The sequence below is a fragment of the Trachemys scripta genome, chromosome 5, assembly GCF_013100865.1.
Source record: "Trachemys scripta elegans isolate TJP31775 chromosome 5, CAS_Tse_1.0, whole genome shotgun sequence".
Lineage (NCBI taxonomy): Eukaryota > Metazoa > Chordata > Testudines > Emydidae > Trachemys > Trachemys scripta.
This window is the reverse complement of record NC_048302.1, coordinates 90,365,805-90,390,432: the sequence shown is the minus strand read 5'-3', so window position 1 is coordinate 90,390,432 and position 24,628 is coordinate 90,365,805. Positions and strand designations below refer to the sequence as shown.

General features: G+C 42.7%; 1 protein-coding gene across 3 annotated transcripts in view; it reads right to left on the bottom strand.

The window, feature by feature from the left end:
• Positions 1–22,548, bottom strand: part of FRYL (FRY like transcription coactivator) — a 394,573-nt gene extending 372,025 nt beyond the window's left edge. For 2 of the 3 annotated variants that reach the window (XM_034771653.1, XM_034771656.1), the window contains exon 1: positions 22,348–22,548. The gene's annotated coding sequence lies outside the window, so the exon portion shown is untranslated. The remainder of the gene's footprint in view (positions 1–22,347) is intronic. The other variant, XM_034771654.1, reaches the window with a different exon arrangement.
• Between the last annotated feature and the right edge of the window lie 2,080 nt (positions 22,549–24,628).

Sequence of the window (24,628 nt, the reverse complement as noted above, 5' to 3'; positions counted from 1 at the left end):
GCTGAAATTTGTCATTTCCACCAAAAGAAAGCATTTTGGTGGAAATCACAAATGCTGCGGGAAAAAGTAAAATTCTTCAGGGAACATTAATTCTGCACAAATTCTGCATTGCGCAGTAGCATAGAATTCCCACAGGAGTAACCTACTTGGTAGACTAATGCACTACATCTAGGTTTTAGGCAGCACTCTCTCATACTAGTGTTCTGAACACCATATCACTGTCTAAACATACAGCAGTTGTGCATAACCCGGCATCAAAATGCCAGCAACCACCAGGTCTATAATAGCATTCCTACCATTGGAGCTCTACTGCTAAGAATTTTAAGAAGTAAATAAGATGTCTAGTGTACTTAAGGCCTAGAACCACCACTGCTGCTAGAACCTATGAAGCTGCACCATCATTAGAGCAATGGCAGAAGAACTTCAGAAAATTCCAGCTGTAGACACAGTTCTAGAGTCTAAACTCAGTTTCTAGCCCATTAGGAATATAGATGTGCTTACAGAAAATTAAGGAATTAATCAGCATGCAAGTTGTGTATTAAAAGAAGTTATGAAACAACTTAAGGGGATTGAAGATATACCGCATACACTCGTTCATTAGCCTGTTTGTTTTCAAGCCGACCCCCCAAGATGGTTAAGTAAAAATAGCAAAAACAATATGACTCTTTCATAAGCCGACCCTATATTTCAGGGGTTGGCAAACTTCGGCTCCTGGCCAGTTAGGGTAAGCCTCTAGCGAGCCTGAACGTTTTGTTTACCTGGAGCATTAACAGGCATGGAGCCCCTCAGCTCCCAGTGGCACGCGGTTTGCGTGTCACTTCCCGCAGCTCCCGTTGGCTGGGAACAGCAAACCACAGCCACAGGGAGCTGAGGGGCTCCATGCCTGCAGACGCTCCAGGTAAAAAAATGACAATGTATTAGTTATTCAATTCAATGATTCCATAGAGTTTAAAATCATCAAATTTTGGTGTAGACACGTTTATAAGCTGACCCGCGCTCTTTGATGCATCACTTTGATGCGTCACCAAAAATATTCGGCTTATGAACGAGTATACGCAGTATATTCAGGATTTTAAACCAATACTGCATCGTCCAGGAACTTGAGAAGTAGAAAATTAATTTTTGAAAGTTACATTTGACAACTTCCTACTTTTAAAGAGACTGACTCAAGTACACAATGTCTGCATAAAGGATATATTATGTCCAGGGCAATGCAGATTTCAATTTTACAACTTCACATTCTTTTTTTATCTCTGAAACAATTCTGGAGTTACTGAAAGTATTCTCATTGAAGTTAGTAGGACAAGACATTTCAACATCTTTAACAGTTTTCTGAATCAGAATGCCAGTGTCCAAAACATAAAGCTACTGGTATAAAGCAAAAACAAACAATCAATAAGACATATGCACTTCTTTTATCCTTATCCTCCTTTTGAAGATTCTAGATCAGGGGTCGGCAACCTTTCAGAAGTGGTGTGCCGAGGCTTCATTTATTCACTCTAGGTTTCACGTGCCAGTAATACATTTTAACTTTTTTAGAAGGCCTCTTTCTATAAGTCTATAATATATAACTAAACTATTGTTGTATGTAAAGTAAATAAGGTTTTTAAAATGTTTAAGAATCTTCATTTAAAATTAAATTAAAATGCAGAGCCCCCCGGACTGGTGGCCAGGACCCGGGCAGCGTGAGTGCCACTGAAAATCAGCTCATGTGCCGCCTTTGGCACGCGTGCCATAGGTTGCCTACCCCTGTTCTAGATTGTGTGACTGATAAGTCAAAAGACAACAAAATACATTTCCATTTAATGTCCAAAAATGACTAGGTCATCTGTCATGTTAGCCCTGAATAAAGAGGAAAAGATATTTAATGGAAAATGTTATCAATGTTTTTCAGCTAGTACCACCACCAGTAGGAACCAATAGAAATCTATACATAGTCATTTGCCTAGATGTAAAATATATTAATTTAATATCAAAACACTGCGAGATGCAACCAAAACCACAAGCCTAGTCCTGCTCCTACTGAAGTCAACAGGAGTTTTTTGTTTTTAAATCCAGTTTCAAACCCTATACATAAAAACACAATAATTGTTGATGACAAGATAAACTTTGCCATTCTAGCCTGGAGTACATCAATAGACAAACTTCCTCCATGCGCAGTAGTTCCAGAGAGCAAATACTATAATTAAGGTACTTTGAGAACTTTCGTTGAGAGATAATATACAGAGGCAAAAATATTATTTTCAGTGAGAAAGAAATCTGAGCATAGTTCACATTGCAGAAAACACAAATCTTAGCATTGGACTGGAAAATATGAGTATATATTGCAGTGGCACCTGCAGGCCTCAGTCATAATCAGGGCTCCACTGTGTTAGGTGCTGTACAAATAAGCAGGAAGACATGGTCCTTAAAATGAGGAGTTTTTACAGTCTATTGTGCCATTTTCTACTTGGACTCCATGTTCACAATCTTGGGCCAAATTGTAATATGCTGATTTACTGGTTCATTTTAACAGAATTCCAGAAAATAAGTTATTCTGCATTCTAAAAAACACAGAAGTAGTAGTTTGCTGAGAAGCTGTTTGAAATTCTCTGAATTTTCACACATCAGTGTTGAAGTCAAGATAAGAAGTCTTATTCTGAATCATTCATTCCTCCCCCTTGACACACACCCAATACTTCTCATCACAAATCCACATTAGCCTCCGCTGTATTCCAACAAAGCCGCTGCAAAAATTATAAACATATTTCAGAATGTTCAGCCAGATCAGAAAAATGTGTCACAGAGTTTTGATTCCTAAAAATTTAGAGACCCTCATGTTCATTTAGACTTGAAACGGGTGAAGATTTTAAAAATCTCAAATGACACAAACTTTGGTAACATTTTATAATGATAATGTAACAAAAAAGAAAGTCTATAGAACTAACAGCCTCCAGGGGGAGGATAGCTCAGTGGTTTGAGCATTGGCCTGCTAAACCCAGGGTTGTGAGTTCAATCCTTGAGGGGGCCACTTAGGGATCTGAGGCAAAATCAGTACTTGGTCCTGCTAGTGAAGGCAGGGGGCTGGACTCAATGACCTTTTGAGGGTCCCTTCCAGTTCTATGAGATAGGTATATCTCCATGAAAATCCTTGTAAGATTGCTACAATTATTTACTTATGACTGCAAAGCAGATGCTAAAGGAAGAAAAATCAAGTGCACAACTGCACAAAAGTTATCAGCCTGCAACACACAATATGCAATGATGTAAATTCTCCTTTGAAGACAGAGTGAATAATGGATTTTGCCTTAAAGTGCTTCAATGTGCTTTTGAGTACAGTAATTTACACTTCTCAATTGATACTAATACAACCAATGCCAGTTTGATGGCCTTTTTAGAGATCTGAAATAGCTAGCTGTTTATTGCAAGTACAGAAGTAAGGATAAGCTACAGTTTGCTTGGCTATAATCCTGAACTGATGGAAGGGGAGAGGGAACGGCTAGTACTGTGGCTTAACATACAAGGTAGAAACCCAATTATACTTTTTAGAAAACATTCTTTAGTAAGTTCATCAGTATCACAGCTAGCATAGATCACAATTCTGATCTCAGTTATACTGAAAATGAAAACTGCAGCATATCCTATACTTGATAGCAGCAGAGGTCAGGTTTGTGGAAATGCTATGCATCAATGCATTTAGCAATATCCCAAAATGTTCAACTACAGGCAATAAAGAATTGATAGTTTTTCCTGAATTTTAGGACAGTATGCGTAGTCTTGTTTTACTTTTCCAATTCACATGTCAAATTATTTATTTGTCCTACTTAATTATTCTCTGGTAGTTTTAATTAGTGTTTTCAATTTTTTCTAACAATATTTTTATTTTACTGGATAATTTTGTGTCAGACTGTCCAGAGCTAGGCTGTGTGAGCAGACTATGCATAAGCTTTTCCTCCTTCTACAGACCTGCTTTTAATTACAGTCCTAACCTGCAAATCCCCATGATGCCCGCTTCTGGGCCTTTTCTAAGCAGAGACTGTCAATGCTACCAAATGCTATAACATAATAGGCATGCAGGAATTCTCCAAAAAGTCTCATTTTTTGGAGTTTAAAGTACCCATTCTACACACACACACATATGTAATTTGAAAGTTTATTTTATGTACCTTTATATAAGGTGTGATGTGGAGCTGTAACCCCGTAGGTACCTGAAATAAGGAAGTGTCATTTTTTGCAGTTCCAGAAACAGTGCAACATGACTAGGACTACAGGTAAGTTAATTGCAACACCTTAATTTGGTGTTTATTGGCCAAAGCTACCAAAGGACAATGTATTAAAAAGATTTTTATTGGTTTTGCATGGGCAAGTTTTTTTCCCCCAGAAATAATTAATCTGTTTAGCACGCGGCAAAAGTGGCAAATATCAACATTTTGCAATACACTAATAAGAATATGCAATGCAAAACCTTTTCATAATTGTCACACTATCTCACAAATTGTTATAATGGTTTTCATATTTTCAACTGAAGTTTTCTGGCCATACCAGTCTCATCCTGAAGGCGGTGCACCAATAATAGTAGATTGCATGCTCATAGTTTGTACTGCATAATGGGAAGATATAAATGTATGGGAATTCGTAATGTAATGCTTCACCATTTGTAAGATTTTGTACATATAATGTAGTATTTAGTGTGCCTGGTAGAAGGTTTTAATTTGCAATCGCCCATGCATGCAGCACGAGCCTCTGAAATATTCAAGAAAATAGCTTTTTAGTTCAGTGACACCTATGCACAGGCTAGTATTAGTGTTACAGATGACAATAAACAAAATCTCATATTGGACTTCAAAGTGCTCACTAAACAGAAATGGCAATTTTGATACTACAATAGAGCTAGTTTAGCACAAATCTGTACACTTGCACAAAATGAAAGATGGTGATGGTAGTAATGCTAACAATACATGCTGCAAGTTTTACCTCTACAGTGAAGTTACAGTATATGAAGACATGGAGGATACTAGCCCCTGGAAGCTGACATTAACAAGAAAGACTCTTCAAACTGAAAAAAAAAAGTGCTGTCAAAAGAAAAAAAATCAAAAGAATGCAAAAAAAAAGTCAAAAGCCACCAGTGCTGGACAGAATTCTGTGATGCTGTTAAACCAGGAGAGATTAATTGTATTGGCACTTCCTGGATGAGTTTTCTAATTTAGATGATGTGTCAACAGTACTCTGTCACAGGGGTTGCTTTCAGAAATACACAAGCATGTCAGAGTAGTACTTGTGACACTGGCAGACGAGATGCCCACTTATGCCAAATCCCCAGGCCAATTCACTTGTGTATTAGTATAGATCAAAATGATTGAAACACCAAATATACTCATACATTTAACAACTTCATGAAAACTAGTGGGATGTTACTTGCATTGTTTTCACTTATCTTTATGCCATTATAATGTAGTAACATACATTTACATTGTTTATACCCCTGTAACTAGATAACCTATCAAATAAGAAAGAAGCCTTGTTGAATGCAAATAAAGAACTTTAACAGAAAAGTGCTCATTTCAAAGCAAGTGATCATTGTGTGGGATGATCCAAAGTCAAAATGCATTCCTCACTCTCCATCAACAAAGAAAATGCCTACGTGGGTAGTGACTGTCAGCTTGTTTTCTGTGAGAAGCAGTTGTAAGTATGGATTGAAGGAAAGATCCTGCATCTCTGGACTGTTTGGACTCTTACAGGGAAGTGTACCAGATGCAAAGTGGAGATCCCCAGAGACAATCTGGGTACCCTGAAAAGATTTTTGGGAAACTGGAAGTTTATTACATCACTGCAGCCACTTGGAATTACAAACTGTGACTCACCTGTGCAAATAATTTTACCCGCTTTAACCTCTCAATAACTCTCATTTCCTTTTCTTAGCTAATAATCCTTTAATTATAGAGTTGGCTACCAGTGTTGTCTTTGGTGTAAGATCTAGAGAACCGATTGATCTGGGGTAAATGACTAGTCTCTTGGGACTGGAAGCAACCTAAATGTTATGTGATTTTTGGTGTAAGTAACCATTTTATCACAAAGTCCAGTTTGTCTGGGTGGCAAGCTAGACTGGAGAGTTTAAGGGGACTGTCTGTGGTCCAGGAGTTCACTTTTGTCACTGGCTTGGTGAAATCTAAGTTTAGGATGTCTGCCTTCTTTACTGACAGCCTGTCCTGAGGAAGGCACTCACAAACCTGAGCCAGTCCAGACAGCGTGACAATAACCCAGGAAAGAAAACAGACTCAATCTAAGCCAGGGGTCTCAAACTCAAATGACCACGAGGGCCGCATGAGGACTAGTGCATTGGCCTGAGGGCCGCATCACTGACACCCACTCCTTGCTGCCCCCGGCCCCACCCCCACTCCACCCCTTCCATGAGGCCCTGCCTCTTCAAAACCCCTTCCCTGCCCCCATTCCAACCCCTTCCCCGAAGTCCTCACCCCAACTCTGCCCCCTCCCTGTCCCCAGAGGGTGCAGGAGGGGTGTGGCGGGGGCTCAGGGCAGGGAGCTGAGGTGCAGGAGGTATGCAGGGCACGGCAGGGGGCTCAGGGCATCAGGGTGCAGCAGGAGGCTCAAGGCAGGGAGTGCAGGGGGTGTGATGGGGGCTCAGGGCAGAGAGTTGGGGTGTGCAGGGGTGAGGGGTGCAGCAGGGGGTTGGGTACAGGGTGTGGCAGGGGGCTCTGGGCAGGGGGTTGGGGTACATGGTGTGGCAGGGGACTTAGGGCAGGGAGTTGAGATGTGTGAGTGGTGTGGTATGTGGCAGGGCTCCGGACAGGGGTTTGGGGTGCAGGCAGGATGCAGGCTCCGGCCAGGCGCCGCTTACCTAGAGCGGCTCTGGGGTGTCCGCGCCATGCACCGTGGCCAGGGCAGGCTCCCTGCCTGCCTGCCCTGGCCCCGCTCCACTCCAGGAAGCAGCCGGAGTCCCTAGGGGGAGGCAAGGGGGGAGCAGGAAACGGTGCCATGTGCTGCTCCTCTAGGTACCTCCCCCAAAGCTCCCATTGGCCGCGGTTCCCCATTCCCAGCCAATGTAGCTGCGGGGGGCAGTGCATAGAAGTGAGAGCACAGAGCCTCTACTCCCCTGGCCCGGGGCTGCAGGGACATAGCTCCAGCCGCTTCAGGGAGCGGCACAGGGCTTCAGCGCCACAGGGTAGGTAGAGGGGCGGGGGGAGCTTGGCGGGCCGCATGAAAGAACCCCGCGGGCCGTGTTTGAGACCCCTGATCTAAGCAGAAAGCATCACGTTTACCTGCTTCCTTATAAACCAGAGCAACCATGTCCTCCAACAACTGGTCCTTTTGCACTGTTTGCTTGAGCACACACACAAGAAACTTCATAAAACAGAAACATTTGAGAGACCAACCAATGTAATGGAGGCAGCACTTCAAAGAGGAGATGACATGTTGAGCAGAATATCTACGGAAGACTTGACTGCTAAGGATGTAGTTTGTCACTCAACCTGCCTTTCTTCTTACCGGAGTAAAATAAATCTTAAAGCAAAACTATCTAAATTACACTGCAACAACACAGTCATCTTGTAACACTGTGTTTTAGCAGATGATTGTACAATAAGAATCCTCTTCTCCTATCCAAGCTGCTACAAAGACAAAGCCCTTTTTCCTTCAGTTATAAAAACTGCAAGATATCCCAGTAACAAGTTACAGACATCATTTTTCTGCAAGTTTATGCCCTGAACAGCATAGCTAAGGCAAGTCAACCACTGTTCTATGCAGCACAACATTAGCAGATGCTATCCAAGCTGCTATAAATCTGAAGCAGGAACTTAAAATTATCAAAATGTTTTGTGACTGTTCTTCTGACAAGTGAGCCTGAAGAACAGCTTTCAAATGAACAAGTGGGTTTGTATAATATCACTTTAATCCTTCAGTGTGAAACGGCCAAAATTAAAGCCTCGGAATATTATCCAAAGCCTGAGTGACTGTAGTTTAGAGAGGTCAGCTACTTTTGTACCCCAACCAGTGCAGGAATTTGTCCTTTGGTTGATCGATAAAGAGGAATATACTTCAGCAATCAATGAGTATCATCCTTCAGAGGACATTCAAAGAAGATGCCTTTCAACTGCAGAGTGCATAGTATTTAACAGTTCAGAAGTTATCACACCACTGCACATAAGCCTTGCTGCACAGCTACGCCATGAGTTTGGTTCTAGCAATTTAATTAACATACTACATCTTCATGGATTCTGCATCAATTATGATGAATTGAGGTGGTTCATCACTAGCGCTGCAAAAACTGAAGGAAAAAGACTCCAGGGAAGTGTGTTAATTTCAAATGGAACTGTACGATGTCATACTGATGGAAATAGCATCCATGAAGAATATTATAACAGACATCAACACAGACACCATTGATGAAAAGAATACCTTCCATTCAATGGCTACAACATCGTATTTCAAGGACAGTCTGTAGATATTTCTAGTAATGCTGGACTATCACTGAAGCATGGGAGAGAAAAAAAGTCACTTACTCTCTCCCCCAGCAATCAGTGTCTCCTATGCAGCAATTGAAAAACCTTGAGCACATCCAGAACCAACTCATCATGAAAGAGTACTTGAGAAAAAAACTCTAGTCACCTACAAGTATACATTGTCAGAGATCTCTCCTGATGTGTTTTAAGACTATTACCCTGTGATGTTCTACCAATACCAAATGACATTGATATTGTTTCCACTCAAGTGATTCCATTTTGGACTGGTTTCAATCACAAGCTTGCAACAAAGAAGAGCACCTACACATCATTTGCATATGCACCTATTATGAATGCCAAACCACCTAACATGGCCACAGTCTAGGCTACAATGCTGAAACATAACGAAATGTCAGCAGCTTTAGGACAGCAGCATGCCTTCAGCCATTAATCAGCAGCAGTATGCTGTAGTTCAGCAAATTAAATGGACTCTCTCCCAATGTAATCAGCCTGGGTGATTTTCACACCCTATACTGTTTTACTGAATGTACTGGGAAATTCTGGGGAAATGCAAGACTGCTAGACCCTGTTGCTGTTTCTGATGTGTATGCAGCTTGTAGTGCAGATCGAATGCTTGCTGATAAGCAATTCAACTGTGCTCTGTGGCTTCATTCTAGCATCTGAGACTCTGCGTGCTCTGAAACATTATTCATTTGTTAAATGGTGTGATCAGGAAGGAGGTATCATGTAGTTCCATCATTTGTCTGGCGAAGGTTGGCTGACACTCTAAAGATGTTTGAAACTGAAGACAATGAGTCCTTACAACCTGTCATTAAAGTGCTTGATAATGCTGTAACCCAGTATATGCTATTACTACTGGAGAAAATTCAGACTTGGAAGTATGCCCAGTCTCCAATATTCAAGTTCTGGGATCACTTTCTCCAGGTTATGCAGATACTTCTTCCAGATGTTAAAGCAGAGCAAGAGGGTCACTGGAAACTTTACCAATACATAGTGCACCATGCTTCCATACTACTCTACTGTAAAGAGGCTCAACTATGTCAGGTGAATACCACTCTTTGTTCTTGACATGTTAAAATCACCCTGAAGAAGTAAATATTTCCTTTCACAGAATCATAAGGTTGGAAGGGACCTCAGGAGGTCATCTAGTCCAACCCCCTGCTCAAAGCAGGACCTAATCCCCAACTAAATCATCCCAGCCAGGGTTTTCTCAAGCCTGACCTTAAAAACGTCTAAGGATGGAGATTCCACCACCTCCCTAGGTAACCCATTCCAGTGCTTCACCACCCTCCTAGTGAAAAAGTTTTTCCTAATATCCAACCTATACCCACTGCAATTTGAGACCATTACTCCTTGTTCTATCATCTGGTACCACTGAGAACAGTCTAGACCCATCCTCTTTGGAATGCCCTTTCAGGAAGTTGAAAGCAGCTATCAAATCCCCCCTCATTCTCCTCTTCTGCAGACTAAATAATCCCAGTTCCCTCAGCCTCGCCTCATAAGTCATGTGCTCCAGCCCCCTAATCATTTTTGTTGCCCTCTGCTAGACTCTTTCCAATTTTTCCACATCCTTCTTGTAGAGTGGGGCCCAAAACTGGACACAGTACTCCAGATGAAGCCTCACCAATGCGGAGCAGAGGGGAATGATCACGTCACTCGATCTGCTGGAAATACTCCTATCAATACAGCCCAATATGCCGTTGGCCTTCTTGGCAACAAGGGCACACTGCTGACTCATATCCAGCTTCTCGTCCACTGTAACCCCTAGGTCCCTTTCTGCAGAACTGCTGCCTAGCCAATCGGTCCCTAGTCTGTAGCAGTGCATGGGATTCTTCCTTCTTAAGTGCAGGACTCTGCACTTGAACCTCATCAGATTTATTTTGGCCCAGTTCTCTAATTTGTCTAGGTCCCTCTGTATCCTATCGCTACCCTTCAGCGTATCTACCACTCCTCCCAGTTTAGGGTCATCTGCAAACTTGCTGAGGATGCAATCCACACCATCCTTCATATCATTAATAAAGATACTGAACAAAACCAGCCCCAGGACTGACCCTTGGGGCACTCCTCTTGATACTGGCTGCCAACTAGACATGGAGTCATTGATCACTACCTGTTGAGCCCGATGATCTAGCCAGCTTTCTATCCACCTTATAGTCCATTCATCCAGACCATACCTCTTTAACTTGCTGGCAAGAATACTGTGCTAAAGTCAAGAAATAACACATCCACTGCTTTCCCCTCATCCACAGAGCCAGTTATCTCATCATAGAAGGCAGTTAGGTTAGTCAGGTATGACTTGCCCTTGATGAATCCATGCTGACTGTTCCTGATCACTTTTCTCTCCTCAAAGTGCTTCAAAATTGATTCCTTGAGGACCTGTTCCATGATTTTTCCAGCGACTGAGGTGAGGCTGACTGGCCTGTAGTTCCCTGGATCCTCCTCCTTCCCTTTTTTAAAAAAGATGGGCACTACATTAGCCTTTTCCCAGTCATCCAGGGACCTCACCTGATCGCCAAGTTTTCAAAGATAATGTCCAATGGCTCTGCAATCACATCCGCCAATTCCTTTAGCAACCTCGGATTCAGTGCATCCAGCCCCATGGACTCGTGCTCGTCCAGCTTTTCTAAAAGTCCTGAACCACTTCTTTCTCCACAGAGGGCTGGTCACCTCCTACCTATACTGTGCTGCCCAGTGCAGTAGTCTGTGAGCTGACTTTGTTCGTGAAGACAGGGGCAAAAAAAGCATTGAGTATGTTAGCTTTTTCCACATCCTCGGTCACTAGGTTGCCTCCCTCATTCAGCAAGAGGCCCACACTCTCCCTGACCTTCTTCTTGTTGCTAAAATACCTGTAGAAACCCTTCTTGTTACTCTTAACATCCCTTGCGTGTTACAACTCCAAGTGTGATCTGGCCTTCCTGTTTCACTCCTGCATGCCTGAGCAATATTTTTATACTCCTCCCTGGTCATTTGTCCAATGTTCCACTTCTTGTAAGCTTCTTTTTTGTGTTTAAGATCAGCAAGGATTGCACTGTTAAGCCAAGTAGGTCACCTGCCATATTTACTGTTCTTTCTACACATCAGGATGGTTTGTTCCTGCAACCTCAATAAAGATTCTGTAAAATACAGCCAGCTCTTTGAATCTAGAGAATTTGCTGTGCATCAGACTCCTGGTCCTTTCAATGAAATTAGAATGACACAGAAACAGAGAAAAACTGCTAAAGAGACTCAAAGAGCAGAAGTGGGAGTATGGGACTGACAATAAAGAAGCCAGCACTGATCAGATGGACTCTCACAAGTCAGATCCTGAGTGAATATGCAAAAGCTATGAGAGAAAGAAGTGGCCTAACTAGAAATAGCAAAAGCAAGGCATGTACACAATACCTTACCTCTGTACTGAAGAGGGATGAAGAGTACATTACAGCTCTTACCAACCATGTCATCAATATGACAAACCCATCTGAGCTTGAATCACATCCAGAGGTACTTAACATATCTACGGGACAGCACGTAACATCAGATGTCTCTACTAAAAATAGCAGATGCGGGTGAGGAACAAATGGAGAGATTTGTAAGAGGTGAACGTGAAGCTAGATGTCCCATCAGAATCTTCTGCCCAGTTAAGAAATCTAGCATCAAACCATTTGCTGACAAAGCCAAGATGATCAAATTTAAGTCTGACAAGGGAGGGACAAATCACAGTAGCTATCACTCCAGAGATAATTTTCCACGAAGACCTGTCCTGAGCAAGATGCAGAGATGATGTTTCAATAGCAACCGTTCTTAGTCACCCAACAGAACCTCTTCAAGGCTGATGGAACAATGAGAAGAATAGACAAAGATAAATTAGGGCATTGACTGGAAGCTCAAGCTGAAAAAACCCAGGAGCTAAGAGCACGCAACAAAGAAACTAGAGTGTACATCAGAGATGCCATGCAAATGATGGCTGGGGACAAATTCCACACATCCAATAAATTGACTGCGGAGTACTTGAGGAAGGTCCTAAAAGGATTTGACATAAACACTTTAATTACAGAATTAGCTAACAGATATGACAACAATAACTGAAACTGCAGAAAGACAGTGTTGGACCGGATTGAACGTTGGATGCAAAAAGTACCAGGTGATTGGTAGATGCCATGTTACTCCATGGGGAAAACATTTCTAAACATTGCATCCAACTAGAAGTTACTAGTAAAATTCCTATGTGAATGTATGGTTCAAAACGCACCCAACAATGTAGGAGCACACGCAACAAACACTCCTTCCTGCTGGAGGCCTTTCCAATAGAGAAGTAGCGAAGTCCATCACCAGTAGAAGCGCTGAAGAAGCCCAAGACTTGCACTGTGCTCAAGAGGAACATAAGAACAGCCATACTGGGTCAAAACAAAGGTCCATCTAGCCCATTTTCTTGTCTTCTGACAGTGGTCAATGCCAGCCCCAGAGGGATCGAACAGAACAGGTAATCATCAAGTGATCCATCCCCGTCACTCATTCCCAGCTTCTGGCAAACAGAGGATAGGGACACCATCCCTGCCCATCCTGGCTAATAGACACTGATGGACCGATCCTCCATGATTATTTAGGAAGCAGACACAAGGATGCATGCTGTATGTCCCAATATGACTTTTGGGTATCTTGGTATCAAAGGAACCATAGTAATTAAATTACCCGATACAGATGTTTTGGACCTTGCTTTTTATTACTTTCCAAAAAATGGAACACATTGATAACATGTGGATTGAAACAGGCAATTACCAGCACAACAGATGAGCATCGTTTCATACCTGTGCATGCAATCTGTGCTACACTCACTCCTGCAACATACTTCCTGCTGTACATGCATTGACAAAATGTAACAAGATGTACTGGGCAGGGGAGGGGGGGAGGAAGAGGGATTGTGATTAATGTTGTCAAGACAAAGGGAGCTTAAAACTCCAAAGATCTTGTCAAATTGGAAGAGAGTGATGGACAAGCCACAATTTCTGCATCAAGGAAGTTAGCAGCAGTGCAGTATGACCAGAGCAAGAATGAAAAGGAGGCCCACAAAGACCTGAATTGCATGCACTTCCATCTAGTCATCAAAAAGGCCAAGTCACTGGCCAAGCTCCCACCACATGAGGACAGTTTTGAAGAGCAAGTCAAAAAAGCATCTTGGCATACAAAGACTTGGATGTCTTTGCATATAGGTAAACCACAGACATTGGACCACCATTGCAACATGGATGGGAAAATGTGGATGACGAAGTACTTTCCGCATTCTTCAAAAACCCAATGGCATCTAAGTTTTTAATAAAACCTTATTTGTGCATATACTAGTAGGGTTGCTGCACAATGAACAAATGCAAATATTTCAAAGTGGTCATATTAACAAGTTGATGGTGTCATTATTTATCCCTATTTCCTGGCCATCTGACAGTTCCAATCATAAAGTAGACAAACTTTCTAATTATGTATGATATGTGTGCGTGTAGAGAGGATGTATTAAGTTGACCAAATCAGTTGCGTCTACTGCTTACCTACAAAGAAATATCCCTGCAGAACTAAACATTACATTTACTTTGTCAACTTCAAAACATGAAATCTGGTCTCTAGAGAAGTAGTGATTTAATGCATTATTCTGCTGTCTAGCCTGCCGCATCTCCTCCAACTCTCCCCTCCCCACCCCACACTTTAGTCCATTAATCTTAAAAATATAGGGATGGAAGGGACCTCATGTGTCATTTAGACTAGCCCCCTGCACTGAGGAAGAACCAAGTAAACCTACAGTGTCCCTGACAGGTATTTTTAAAAACTTTCAGTGATGGGGAATCCACAACCTCCCTTGGAAGTCTATTCCAGAGCTTAACTACCCTTACAGTTAGAAAGTTTTTCCTAATAGCTAACCTAAATTTTCCTTGCTGCAGATTAAGTAATCATTATCTTAATTACTAATTAGATGTGCTTTCCCTGGCTACAGTTCTGCCCACCTACCTGTGGGCAGAACAGCAGAAGGGGGGGGGGGGGCGCTACAGCCTGGACCTTGGGGCTTTCTATGGGAGTGTGGGCACTGGGAGCCCAGAAAGCTGCACAAGACTTGTCGCATTCTCCAGTGCTAAGCACATCCCAGCACAAGGAACCCTGGGTGCAGCCCCCTGTCAGGGGGAAGCCTGGATAGGACGGGGAGAGGTACTATGAAGCTCCAGCATCCAGGCTACAGCATCCCGTCCCAGCCCACAGCCCCTTACCTCGGATGCAGTGCCTGCATGCAGGCAGGTTTGCAGGGCTGCAGCCAGAGAATGCACATCTCAGGATCCTGCCTGCTGCAGGGGCTTTGCTTCCAAACAACATTCTCAATAAGGGTCATGTTGTTGCCAATTTACAAATTCCATTAACATTAAAGTCCATGAGATGGGACTGGTTCGGTTCCTGGCAAAATGTTGCTATTAACCAGGAGTTATTATCCAGTTTGCTATTAAGCAGATTCTACTGTACTTAGAAGCATTGTAGTCCCAGTCAAAAAAATGTACAGAGAAAAAATAACCAGCAATTAAGGTCAAAAACAGACTAGTTCATTTGCAAGATGAAGCCAAGCCAAGAAGTGATTCACACAAGCTCACTATATTGTTTCAGAATTCCTGAAAGTTGATGGAGAAGCAACATTATTTTCCAAGATTTATTAAATTGTAGGGATTTCTACCTCCATTCCCCAAATGTCTGCCAATATCTGCTAGAGTTTTATAAATTGAACATACAGTCTGCTTCAGTCAAAAAAGTGGTGTAAAATACTACCATAATATGCAGTATAGAGAAACATAAGAAAAGTAATTCCATTGCTTTTTGGAACTCCGTTAAATAATACTTTTCTCAGGCCATTGGTATTATCTAGACAGCTGAAGGGGTGGCAGGCGGGGAAGTACTACTAGGTTACTTTTGGAACCCAGAGAGATACAGTGCGCCTTTTTGAAAAGTCAAGTCAGGTCTGTGCTTGCAAGATACATGCAATAAATATGCCATTAGCTATTTTGACATGATTGGTTAGTCTTTGCATCAACAAGAGATTTATGCGTAAGTCAAGAATAAGAGATAGTTTCTGTGACTAACTGTGTATAACAACTTGAATCCCTTACCTTCAGGGCAGTATGGAACAGCCTGCAATTTGGCTGTTGGTGTTCTTCCCATCTTATTAACAGATTATGAATTTCAGAATTCAACTCTTGACATGGTTTGGGAGTGGTTGGTTAGTTTGTTTTAAAAAGAAAAAAGTTCATGATCAGATTTGGTTTACTGACATTCCTATGGAACTCATGCTAAAAATGAGAACCTCGTTCAGCTTTTTTTGGTGTTGTTTTTGTTACAAAGTTATAAATATGTTCTATAAGGCACTGTGCTTTCTTATACATCATTGCCAACATTTTCAAAAACAGGCACCTAAAGTTGCTTTTCAAAATCAATGAGCAACCAACAGCTCCCACTGAAGTCAGTAAAAGCTACCGGGCGTTTGACACTTTTTAAGTCAGGCCACTTATTCAGGCACCAGCGTATGGACTTAGAAACCCAACTTTAGTCATGCAGTTTTAATAGTCTCAAACCTTATGCATTTAATCTTTGATCATAAAAAGACAAGTCTGTCACAAAAAATACTGAGATACATACGGGTCTTTACCTTTTTTTTTTTGAGGGATTCCAGTGAGAAGTACTGAGCAACTACTATTTGTTCTCTCATGCAAGGCTCTATCACAGAGATGTGACGGCCACCGCTTCCCGCAGCTCCCATTGGCCGGGAATGGCGAACTGCAGCCACTGGGAGCTGCAGGTAGCCATGCAAATGTAAACAAACTGTCTGGCAGACCGCCAACAGATTACCCTGACAGACCACGTGTAGACCACTGCTCTACTAGGTTATATTCTGTCACCCCTCCTGTTCAATGAGGTTTTAAGTCATTAGGGGAATTATGGATCACAGTATAGGAAAGATACCCATCTCTGTGTTTCCATCTATTCCAACCCACATGGTGCAGCAAAAAGACCCCAAGTGCAAGCTGTCTCAGACTCAACCCAGATAAGATTGAGACAACAATTGCAGAATGGGGAAAATCTCAAGAAATGGCAGAAGCATGAGCATCCCAGCTGAGGAAATCTGACCACCATTTATTGCTTCACTTTACAACTTTGGAGATGGAGTGGGGTAGGGAGTGTCATGTTCAATATCAGCTGCTTCTGAACACTCAGCAGGACTCCATGCAACTGCATTATTGTTTTATTTTTCAAGATAATCATATGTGCTTGGAAAGATTATGATCTTCTGGATGCAGATCTCAGCATAAATATCCATGCTTCTGTCACCTCAATACTGGATTACTGCAATGTACTTTAAATGGAGCCACACCTTAAAACTACTATTGGATACTAATCCTCTGCCTGGTTCCTTCCCACAGGGAGCATATTATACCCATAAGCCATGATCTGCACTGTCTACCAGTTGACTGCTGAATGAAATTTAAAGGTGCTGGTTTTGATCTATAAACCCATAAATGGTTTAATTGTTAGCTGACAGACTATTGTTTCTCCCCATGTAATACTACAGGAGCTATAGTCAGTTTAAGTGTTCAGCTTAATAACCCCCTGGGTTAAGTGGTAAAGAATACAACCAGTTTCTCTAAGTGCGGGGTACACTGCTTTATAACTTGCTTTCCTTGAAGAACTGTCAAAGCAAAGATCTAATAAGTAAAAAGTAGGGTTGTCAAGAGATTAAAAAAATTAATTGTGATTAATGGCATGATTAATCACATTGTTAAACAATAATAGAATACCATTTATGTAAATATTTTTGGATGTTTTCTACATTTTCAAATATATTAATTTCAATTACAACATAGAATACAAAGTGTACAGTGTTCACTTTATATTTATTTTTAATTACAAGTATTTGCACTGTAAAAAAAAGAAATAGTATTTTTCAATTCACCTAATACAAGTACTGTAGTGCAATCTCTATCATGAAATTTTAACTTACAAATGTAGAATTATGTACAAAAAACTGCATTCAAAAATAAAACAATGTAAAATTTTAGAGTCACTAAGTCAAACAAGTTTGTTTACATTTGCAGGAGATAATGCTTGCCCACTTCTTGTTTACATCACCTGAAAGTGAGAACAGGTATTCGCATGGCACTGTTGTAGCGGTGTCGCAAGATAGTTACGTGCCAGATATATGAAGGGACATATGAATCTTTAGCACTTCAATCACCATTCCAGTAGACATGCGTCCATGCTGATGATGGGTTCTGCTCAATAACAATCCAAAGCAGTGCAGATCAACGCATGTTCATTTTCATCATCTGAGTCGGAGCCCACCAGCAGAAGGTTGATTTTCTTTTTTGGTGGTTCAGGTTCTGTAGTTTTGCATCGGAGTGTTGCTCTTTTAAGACTTCTGAAAGCATGCTCCACTCCCTGTCCCTCTCATATTTTGAAAGGCACTTCAGATTCTTAAACCTTGTATCGGTTAGAAATCTCACATTGTTTTTCCTTCTTTGCGTTTTCTGAAATCTACAGCGAAAGTGTTCTTAAAATGAACGTGTGCTGGGTCATCATCCGAGACTGCTATAACATGAAATATATGGCAGAATGCAGGTAAAACAGAGCAGGGGACAAACAATTCTCCCCCAAAGAGTTCAGTCACAAATTTAATTAATGAATTTTTTTAACAAGTGTCATCAGCATAGAAGCATGTCCTCTGGAATGGTGGCCAAAGCATGAAGGGGCATATAAATATTGAGCATATATGGCACATAAATACCTTGCAATGCCAGCTACAAAAGTGCCATGCAAATACCTGTTCTCACCTTCTGGTGACATTGTAAATAAGAAGAGGGCAGCATTATCTCCTGTAAAACAAACTTGTTTGCTCAGCCAATCACTAAGATAAGAAGTAGGACTGAGCGGACTTGTAAGCTCTGAGGTTTTACATTGCACTAAAAACCAAAACAGTTATGTAACAAAACAAAAATTCTACATTTGTAAGTTGTACTTTCACGACAAATTGAAAAATACTATTTCTTTAATCATTTTACAGTGCAAATATTTGTAATAAAAAATAATAAACACTTTGATTTCAATTACAACACAATACAATATATATGAAAATGTAGAAAAACAGCCAAAATATTTAATTAATTTTAATGGATATTCTACTGTTTAACAGTGCAATTAAAATTGTGATTGACAGTGATTCATTTTTTGAATCACGATTAATTTTTGAGTTAATTGCATGAGTTAACTGCGATTAAGTGACAGCCCTAGTAAAAAGACTACACCTACACAGAACACCTTATCTATAAAATATAAATACTGATAGTTGCACATGGGCCATAATAGCAACCGCTTTGAGAATATTAATGAATGTACACAGAAAAATAAATTTAACGCAAGCACAAACAACTGTATCTATGTGTACACTCATACTAAATTCAAGTTTTAAGAGATACTATCAAGTTGCTCAGGCCCAACATCGGGTATTGCAATAAGTATTGTACTTCAATTAAAACAAGAGGCTTGTTTGGGTGGAGGCAATTTTAGCATCACTCTGCACTGCTAGAAACCAACACACATCTGTGTTTTGCTACTGCAGGGAGATTCAGACTGGTCTAATTTAGCTGTCCAAGATGACCAGAAACACAAAGTTAGTTACCATAAGTAGTTCATAAAACTAGTTTCTTTTAATCATTTCAAATTTTAACCTAAGTGATCTCTAGGCAAGAACCGGGGGGGGGGGGGGGGTACACCAAGGGGGGAGAAAACAACTCTTAAATTTTTGAAAAAATAAATAAATAAATAACAGAAACACCTGCAGCATGGGGAGTGTCAATACACCTATCTACTATATCACCAAAGCAGTGTGCTTCCACCCTGCTCTCTGAGAGACCACTTCCAGAAATGAGGAAATTAATATTTATCCCTAAGAGATCTTGGCCTCTCTTGCTTAGGCTACTAACCTGGAAGCCACTTAGCAGCTATGGTAGCGGTTTGTGTGATGAGGACCACCCATCCACTGTCAAGCTGACTCAAACCAGACATCAAATGCCAATAACTTTTTATCACTATAAAGTGGTGTTGAATTAAACTCAAGCTTTCTCAGAAGGGAGGGGAAATTTGTTTCTGTCCTAAAATACCTTGCTTACTAACCTGCCATGTAAGTTTTATCAAAATATTCTGTTTCCTTCCTGTAACAGCATGACAAGATAAGAATCAGTGTGTGGTTTTCCAGCACTTGCTTTGTAGTCTTCCACTGTGATTGTAAAGTATTAAAGTTAAACTCCCACTGTTAATGTAAGCTGTAACACAGTGACAAAAGAATATATTGGGGAAATAATTCTTTAAAATTGCAGCATAATTCTATTGCTTTCATCAATTTACAATAACTGCTAGTTTATTTCTGAATCCAGTACTCTGTATTCCTCTGTTCCTCACCAGGAGCACGATCAGCTTTTTTGCCACCCTAGGCGGCGGAAGGTCCCGCCCCCGAAATGCCTCCCCCGACAGAGGTGACAGAAGGTCCCGCCCCCAAAATGCCGCCCCCAACAGAGGGGGCGGAAGGTCCCGCCCCCAAAAAAGGCAGCAGAAGGTCCCGCCCCCAAAATGCCGATGATGATCAGGGTGGCTGAAGATCTGGCCACCGTGGTCGCCGCCCCCCAAATGTTAGTGCCCTAGACGACCGCCTAGGTCGCCTAATGGGTTGCACCGGTCCTGTTTCTCACTCTCTCCCAAAACTGAATGGCTCTTCATTCTGCCACCTCAAGAGAATTATGTACAGGTCACCTATAGTAAACATTTTTATCCATCAATTAACTACTTTTCCAGTGTTTAGATATCTAAGTCCATAAACATCTTATGAAAAATCATTTCCGTTACACAACAGTAGAGTTTTGGAGATACACAGTATATCTAAGATGATAATTTGGTCCTGTTTTAGCTATATGATTAGACTCAATGTACAGAATTCGAACGTGCTTGCTGCTATGGTTTACATCTTTTACAGATGTCAGATACTAAATAGGCTCACAGTCAGTTGATGCTCTTGCTGTCTGGTCTCGAGATTGATTTTTCAGTCCTTACAACTGAACCAATGGATAGCTGTTGCTTCTGGAAACTGTTCTCCTCAACAATCTATCAGAACCCAGTTTTGGTGGTTAGAGTATTGTGGAAGGCCTACTTAGTTTGTTTTGTTAGGTCTTGATCATGCCGCTGAGTCTATGGGCATTTTAGCTGAAGATGCATTGCTGGCTCTAGCAATATCATTTGGGGTAGCAATGTGTGTTTTAAGATTTTTTTTTTCAAATAATTAACAGAAGGAAATCTGCATGTCCTGGATGGTAGATTATTATTTTGTTGTTTGTCTGAATTCTGTATTTTTTAGAATGTTACATTTGCCTAGGATAGCCACTATATCAGATGAATCTCAAAAAACACAGATGTGCAGTCACAGGTGCAGCTGTACCACTGCAATTTCAACAACCTCTTTGAAAGAGTAGCAGATACAAATAAAAAGAAATGCATGCATAGTAATATAAGTTTAGAATCTTGACTATAAAATTGAATAGCTTTCATTAAATGTGATGTACATTTATTGCCATACTAAGAATTAGGTATCATCATCACCATCAAATAAACTGCAGGTGTAAAAATAAGTTGTCTTTGGATACAAATATCTTACAATGAAAATAAAGTGAAGACGGGGAGGGGGGCGAGAGCAGGGCACTTGTACCACACGTTTCCTGGGGAGTCTGAACTGGGCTTTGAAAGTGTTTCTTCCCCCCCCCCCCCGGAAGTCTGTCAAAACAAGCCATTTCTCTCAGTCCCAGTTTCACACTGGAAGTTGAATGCAGCTCCAGGCTAGAGCCAGCGGCCTCTCACACACCGCACCGAGCGGAGATTATTAACTTTGTTACCAAACCCTAGAGAGCGCCCGGGAAACAATGTTTCACCCCCAGCTCACGGGCCTCCTCCCGGTGCCCCTGAGGGCCTAGCACTGGCCGAGCGGGAGCCAATCTGGCGTGGGAATGGGGGCGGGAGGGTTCCCAGGCCCCCCCCCAATAGCAGTTTCTCTCCGCTTTCCCCCAGCTCTACTGGTAACAGGCCCCGCCAGTGTAGAGAGCCCGCAAGGCGCTGAACCGCCGTCCGCTCCTGCTGGGCCAGGCGGAGGCCAGCAGCCCCGAACACAAGCCGCTCTGTGGAGGATCCTACTGTGCCGGCGATACCAGCCAGCGAGCTCCCGCGCCGCCGCCAGGGACCACTGTCGCCTCTAGCTGCGCGCAGCCCAGACACAGAACCTGCGGGTGTGCGAGGCAGCGATGCCTGGGGAGCGCCCTGCTTGGGGGGGCGGGAGAGGCCGCGAGAGCAGCCGCTCCTAGAGGCCGACGGTCACGGCTCTGCTATGACTGCTAAGGGACTAGGGAGCGCACATCCCCGCCCCGGCAGAGAACCGGGTCCCCTCATACCACCGAGTAGCTTCAGGCCGGGGGAGAGGATCGTCCCCGAGGGGCGCCCCGCAACCCAGCCTCCAAGCAGCGCTCGCCCGTTACAGACACGGATGAACCCACCGGGCGCAAGGGGGGTTCAGGCTGCCCTGCTCCGAGGAGCGGGGATTGGCGCTGTGCCCAGCCCGAGGCACCGTTGGGGAACTCTTCCAACACAGCCACCCCCAAGCTGTAAACAAAGCAGCACGAGCCAGGGGCCGGGCCGGGCCAGCTACAGAGACGCCGCTCGCGCGCCACCATCGTTTGCACTGCCTTGTTTACAGCGGGTCGCGCGACGGCAGTTCCCCGACCCCTAACGTTCCATTTCCGTTGGGACCAGGCGGCCTCCATTCTCCAATAATGAATGAGTCCCACACACACACCGGCGCCGAGTTACCTACCCCACCAATTAAAGTGGTTCTCTCACCGCTACCTCCGCCACCGCTGAGAACACCCGCACTCCACAGCGCCACCGCCTCAACCTGCTACTACGGCCCCTTTAAGGGCTAGGAACCGATTAGTGAATTAAATCTCCATCGGCGTCTCCCCTGGCTTTATCCCGATCGCTCCTTCCCCTCCTCGATAACTCGACGGTTCGGCTCCTTCTTCCCGCCTCCTCTCCCTCCCCATTGGCAAGCGGCTCTCAAACAGGAACAAACACTAATTGGTGAAGATGGATGACATTCATCTGTCTCCGCCCCTATTATTCATCTTGATTGGTTCATAGGGGGCAATCCCTCCCTGAGGCGGCCAATCGTCTCAACCAATCACTCCGCCATGTGGCGACTGTGCTCTTCCTATTGGCTACGTAGACCAGCTTCCTGTAGAGCTGAAGGGCCAAGACGGAAGTCGGTCCTAGGTTCTGGACGGCCCGTTATGGGGAGCGCTCCGACAGTTCAGAGGCCTTTGTGCATGCTGGGGAGGCTGCGAAATGAGCTTCTAAACTAAAATGAGAGCCTAGCCCTTTAAATGTCTTCCGCAGTGTTAGGGACGCTGTAAAAAGTCTTTACACTTCCATTGCGCGAAGGGACTGTGGTATAATTCCCATATGTGAAAAACTCACAAGAAATATTCTGACGCGAAACGGGTGGACAGAGTCCTTCCTTGAAGAAAGCCGGGCCTGTTCTGTATCTCCGGGGGATCAAGTCTAATCCCTTATCCTTCTCCAGTTATCTGGAGCCTATTTATCCCCAGATTTTAGGGGAGTGGGGTTCCTGGATTGCTTACTCAGTCTCTCTTCTCATTTCCCTTTCCAGATCCCGTCGATCCACAGCGCTCTCTCACGCGTACAGACTGAATCTAAACTGAGGGGTGCAGCAGCCCCCGAGAACCACTAGACCATAAGTTCTAAAAACCTGCTTGGTCAGCTGGAACCAATTTGAAATTGGATTTCCAGCTGGGGTTCAGACCTGTCCACCACCAACCACACTCTGGGAACCATATAAATGAATAAGAACATAACATAAGAACATAAGAAAGCCCATACCGGGTCAGACCAAAGGTTCATCTAGCCCAGTATCCTGTCTACCGACAGTGGCCAATGCCAGGTGACCCAGAGGGAGTGAACCTAACAGGCAATGATCAAGTGATCTCTCTCCTGCCATCCATCTCCATCCTCTGACAGACAGAGGCAAGGGACACCATTTCTTACCCGTCCTGGCTAATAGCCATTAATGGACTTAACCACCATGAATTTATTCAGTTCTCTTTTAAACTCTGTTATAGTCCTAGCCTTCACAACCTTCTCAGGTAAGGAGTTCCACAAGTTGACTGTGCGCTGCGTGAAGAACTTCCTTTTATTTGTTTTAAACCTGCTGCCTATTAATTTCATTTGATGACCCCTAGTTCTTGTATTATGGGAATAAGTAAATAACTTTTCCTTATTCACTTTCTCCGCATCACTCATGATTTTATATACCTCTATCATATCCCCCCTTAGTCTCCTCTTTTCCAAGCGGAAGAGTCCTACCCTCTTTAATCTCTCCTCATATGGGACCCGTTCCAAACCCTTAATCATTTTAGTTGCCCTTTTCTGAACCTTTTCTAGTGCCAGTATATCTTTTTTGAGATGAGGAGACCACATCTGTACGCAGTATTCGAGATGAGGGCGTACCATCGATTTATATAAGGGCAATAATATATTCTCAGTCTTATTCTCTATCCCCTTTTTAATGATTCCTAACATCCTGTTTGCTTTTTTGACCGCCTCTGCACACTGCGTGGACATTTTCAGAGAACTATCCACGATGACTCCAAGATCTTTTTCCTGACTTGTTGTAGCTAAATTAGCCCCCATCATATTGTATGTATAGTTGGGGTTATTTTTTCCAATGTGCACTACTTTACATTTATCCACATTAAATTTAATTTGACATTTTGTTGCCCAATCACTTAGTTTTGTGAGATCTTTTTGAAGTTCTTCACAGTCTGCTTTGGACTTAACTATCTTTAGCAGTTTAGTATCATCTGCAAACTTTGCCACCTCACTGTTTACCCCTTTCTCCAGATCATTTATGAATAAGTTGAATAGGATCGGTCTGAGGACTGACCCTTGGGGAACACCCCTAGTTACCCCTCTCCATTCTGAGAATTTACCATTTATTCCTACCCTTTGTTCCCTGTCTTTTAACCAGTTCTCAATCCATGAAAGGACCTTCACTTTTATCCCATGGCAGCTTAATT